At 38.2% G+C, this 5158-nt stretch overlaps 1 non-coding gene across 1 annotated transcript; it reads right to left on the reverse strand.

The window, feature by feature from the left end:
• Window positions 1–808: 808 nt before the first annotated feature.
• LOC132166835 (small nucleolar RNA R71) lies at window positions 809–915 on the reverse strand. Its single transcript, XR_009438636.1, has one exon. It is a non-coding gene; the product is annotated as a small nucleolar RNA R71 (small nucleolar RNA).
• Between the last annotated feature and the right edge of the window lie 4243 nt (window positions 916–5158).

Genomic DNA, 5158 nt, shown 5'->3' on the forward strand with positions numbered 1-5158 from the left:
TATTTCCCTTTAGTTTTATTATTTTTAAATCTGTTCATTTTTTTAAAAAAAAATACCAAAATCTAATTCTTTTGCTTTCTGTTTTTAGTTTTGTTTCAGTTCTGCGGATAGCCTGCGTTTTGTTCATGCAATCGAGCGTATACCAGAAGCAATCGAGCGCATGTCTGTGCTCGACCACATACTAGGAGCGATCGAGCACACTGCCAGGAGCGATCGTGACAATAGCACTGAAGCTGTTGTAAGTGCAGAAACTGATCATTTTCATGCAAGGGCTTCGATCTAAAAACCCAACCATCATTCCAATCGATCTAGAAATTGAGCGAACTATTCGAAAAAGGCCCAAAGACAACTTCGACACAGAAGAAGAGTTCAAGGTTGAAGAAGAACTTGAAGTTGAGGAACTGATGGTAGGACAGCTCATGAACCAACCACCACTAGTGTAGAGACCTATGAAGCATGCCTTCATTCCACAAAACCTCGACCAGCCATCATGCATTGCCTACCAACCAGAAGTACAGGGCACCTTCAATTTGTCCCCTCACATACTCAACACTTTGACTCATTTCAGTGGCACACCTAATGAGGATCCACACTTGCACCTTAGGGTTTTCTTTGATCTCTGCAAGACTCAAAACATCCTAGGCGTAACTCTAGAGGGAATCAGGTAATCAGGTTAATCCTCTTTCTTTTTTCTTCAAAAGATAATGCTAAGTTGTGGTTACATTCCTTCCCTGCAGATTCCATTCATATGTGGGAAGAGTTAGCCACTAAATTCCTCAAGAAGTTTTTCCCAGCTCAAAAGACAAGGCAACTTGGAAGGAAGATTCAAACATTTCAACAAAGAGATAGAGACCTTTTCTTTGAAGCATGGGGGCACTTCAATGAGTTGGGTCTCAAGTGTCCATATCACAACCTACCTTAAGATGATCAGGTATAAGCTTTTTATGAAGGATTGAATGACACTAACAAAGGTATCGTTGATTCAACTTGTGGAGGTGTGCTTATGGAAAAGAGCTGTGAGGAAGCCATGGAGCTTTTCAAGACATTGAGTGAGCACTCCCAACAATTCTCATCCAGAGGGAGACAAGGAGTAAAGAGTAAGGGCATGTATGAAGTAAACACAAATAGCGGAGTGCAAAATCAGATGGCTGCCATGGAGAGAAAACTAGATATGCTTGTAAAAGCCATGACTACTCAGAACATCTCTTCTGTTCAGCAAGCTGCACAACTCCAGGTATGTGTCATATGTTGCAATTCTGATCACACTACTAAGACTTGTCCTTTGTATTCATTTGTAGATCAAAAGCAAGCAAACTATGTGGAACAGAACAATTACCCTCCCAAGAACAATCCATACTCCAACACCTCCAATCCAAGGTGGCACAACCACCCCTATTTCTCATGGAGCAACAATCAGAATATTCTGAACCCTCAAGGACAGTAGAGGAACTTCCAACAAGCAGTCCAACCAGTTTAGGAGTCAAAGAAGAATGACCTGGAAAGTATGGTACTCAAATTAGTGACTTCATAATAGGAATTTATGACTTCGCAACACCAAACCAATGCAAGGACCGAGCAATCTATCCAAAGACTAGAAGCACAAATGGGGCAAACGGCCAATGAGCTGAATGAAAGAAAGAGGGGTGAATTTCCAGCCCAAACAATACCCAATCCAGGGGGTTGCCAACAATTGAAAGCAGTCTCAACTCTTAGAAATGGCAAGGTCATAGGAACTGAAGAGACAGCACAAGCACCTCCAGCTGAAGCCTCAACATCCAAGGTAAGTGAAATAGAGAAGGTGAATGCACCACCCTTCCCTCAGAGGTTAGTATAGCCAAAGACAGAAAAGAAATTTCTTGACATTTTTGAAACTTTGAGAAAAGTAGAGATTGGCATTCCTTTATTAGAAGCAATTCAACAAATCCTTCATATGCTAAATTTTTAAAGGAGTGCTGCACTCATAAAAGAAAGTTTCAGGAGCATGAAACGGTAGCTTTAATAGAAGAGGTAAGTGCAGTCTTGTTAAGAAAACTATCACCAAAGCTGAAAGATCCCGGTAGTTTTACTATTCCTTGCAGGATTGGTGACCATCTTTTTGAGCGTGCATTACTGGATCTAGGAGCTGGTGTCAATTTGTTACCATACAATGGGTATGAGATGTTGGGTTTGGGGGAGCTTCAACCGACTTCAACCACCTTACAATTGGCAAACAAAAGCATCAAAAGACCAAGAGGCATATTGGAAGATGTCTTGGTAAAGGTAGATCAATTTATTTTACCTGCTAATTTCATTGTGTTAGATATGGAAGAATGCCCTATGCCATTGCCTTCGCCTATTATTTTAGGAAGACCCTTTATGAGAACAGGTGATACAAAAATTTGTGTGAAAAAGGGTACTGTAAGTATGAAGTTAAATGGTGAGAAGATCGAATTCAAGATATTTGATGCATTGAAATTACCCCAAGATAATCTAGAAATCTTTAATGTCTGTATAATTCAAGGTGTTGTTGAGAATGTTTTTCAGGTCCATCATATTGACCCATTGGAGGCCATCCTCACTCATAGTATCACACAGCAAGACATTGAGCCAAACTTTGAGATGTTACTGATGACATCATTGAGGTCATGCACCTTTTTGAGTCCTCTCCATAACATCCAAGTAAGTATCCCCTCCCTTTGAAACTCTTGTGCCTACTAACACTACTCTTGTCCCTTCTATTGTCAAGGCATGAAAATAGGAATTGAAGCAGATGCCAGAACATTTTTCATATGCTTACTTGGGAGAGAACCGGACCCTACTGTTAAGTGCCAAAATATTTATATTTTAGCTCTTAAACTTATATGTGTTAATTCTTTAGTGTTGTTAGTTTGTGCAATTTTACTTTCTTTTTGTATTTTCTTTGTTTTATAGGTTTTTGGAAGAAAAGAAAGCGTTTCCGGAAAAGTTCGAAGCTTAAAGGGAAAATTGGAAAGACCTAGAAGATATGATTAAGCTTATCCAATCATAATATAATGTGGTTAAGTTTAATCAAATAAAGGAAATGATTAAATCGGAATTTCTCAAATTGGAGTCAAAATCGGATTGGATTCAAATTTGGATTATGCACATATCTCGGTATTTTGATCATAACTTTCAGGTCAAATATCCGATTAAGGTGACTCAAGCGGAATTAGAAAGATAACTCAAAATTACACAAATAATTATGAAATATAATTTTCCCAATTCGGACTGAAGCTATGCCAAAATCCCCCCGTAAGACAGGAACGCAATTTTGGGCGAATCCTATTCTGATTTGGACTAAGGTTTTCTTTATCCTAATTGGACTAGGACTTAAATCTCCAAATTTACTAGGATTACTAGGGCTTCTAGGACTCTCCTAAGCCCTATAAATAGACCTCTAAGCCTCACAATTCAATACACAATTTCAAGGAGACAACTTTGGAGAGAGGAATTGGATGCTACTTCTAGAAGCGATTTTCGGTTCTTTCTTTCCTATTTCTTTTTAGTTTTATTTTAATTATGTGTAACTAACTCTTAAGGAGAGCTAGATTGAAGCCCTAGTTATGTTTATTTAATATTTTAATATTGGGGCCTTTGTGATAATCATATTGTGTTGCTTAACTTGATTAATTCCTGTTTTCTTGAATTCTTCATATGTATGTGATTGGCCATTATCTGCATGTGGTATGGACTAGTTAATTAAATCAATTTAGATGATCAAGTCCTTGGTTTAATAAGAGTAGCAAAAGAAATCTATACCGGGTTCTTAGGTTCATCAACATAGAGAACCGGGAGTAGACACCTATGCCCTAGGTATCATGTGTTTGTCGATTTTCACAAATTTATGCTTTCTTAAAGAACAACTTAGTAGACACCTATGCTAAATCCTTTAAGAAAGAAAAGAATTAGAGTAGACACCCATGCCTAATTCGCTGCTTAGGAAAATCAATATCTAAAGGAGTAGATAGCCATACTTTTAGGTTGACAAACATTAAGCATTCATAATATGATTGGATAATTGGCATATTGTTATATTATCTAAGTATGATTAGTGGTGGATATCAAAGCCCTGCCTTTACCTTTTCATTTATCTTTATATCTTTTTCACAATATCAATTTAGTGACAATTTGATATTTTTATTAATTCTAAAACAAAATCAACAATCCTCGTGGGATTGATCTCGTACTTGTTGCACTATACTATCGTTTGATCTTGTTCACTTGCGAGTAAAACGTACTAAATATTATCTATTAATTTAGGTAGTATTTGGCACAACACTTACCGGTGATAGTTGCTGCAAACTTAAGTTTGGGGGAAGAGGAGAAGCTATTGCGAGTTCTTAGAAAATACAAAACTGCTTTAGGATGGACTATTGCCGACATCAAGGGAATAAGTCTGGTCAAGTGAATGCATCAAATTCTCCTTGAGGATGAAGCAAAGCCAACCAGGGATGCAGAAAGAAGACTCAACCCACACATGAAGGATGTAGTCAGAGCTGCAGTTTTGAAAATATTAGATGTTGTCATCATTTATCCCAGGCCAAAGAATAGTGGGATCATAGTGGTGAAGAATGACAAAGATGAGTTGGTACCTATAAGAGCCACCACCGGTTGGAGGGTATGTATTGACTACCAAAGGCTAAACAAGGTAACCTGAAAAGATCACTTTCCCTTGCCATTCATTGATTAGATGCTAGAAAGGTTAGCCGGCCATAGATATTACTGCTTTAGGGTTTAGGGATGGTGGAGAAATTCATTGAGGTATTTATGGATGATTTTAGTGTTTTTGGCTCTAACTTTGATGAATGCCTCAATCATCTGCAAATTTTCCTCAAGAAGTGTGAAGAATGCAACTTAGTGCTCAATTGGAAAAAGTGCCACTTTATGGTACAACAAGACATTGTGCTGGGTCATGTTATTTCCAAAAATGGTATTGAGGTGGATAAGGCCAAGATTGACATCATCTCCAAACTCCCTCCTCCTATGATGGCCAAGGGTGTAGGAAGTTTTTTGGGACGTTCCGGGTTCTACATAAGGTTTATCAAGGATTTCTCAAAAATATCTAGACCCCTCTATGGATGCCTTCAAGATATTGAAAAAGCTGCTCACATTTGCACCAATAATGATGGCACTTGATTGGAGTCTTCCATTTGAGCTC

Source organism: Corylus avellana, chromosome 11 (genome assembly GCF_965113065.1).
Source record: "Corylus avellana chromosome 11, dhCorAvel1.hap1.2, whole genome shotgun sequence".
Lineage (NCBI taxonomy): Eukaryota > Viridiplantae > Streptophyta > Magnoliopsida > Fagales > Betulaceae > Corylus > Corylus avellana.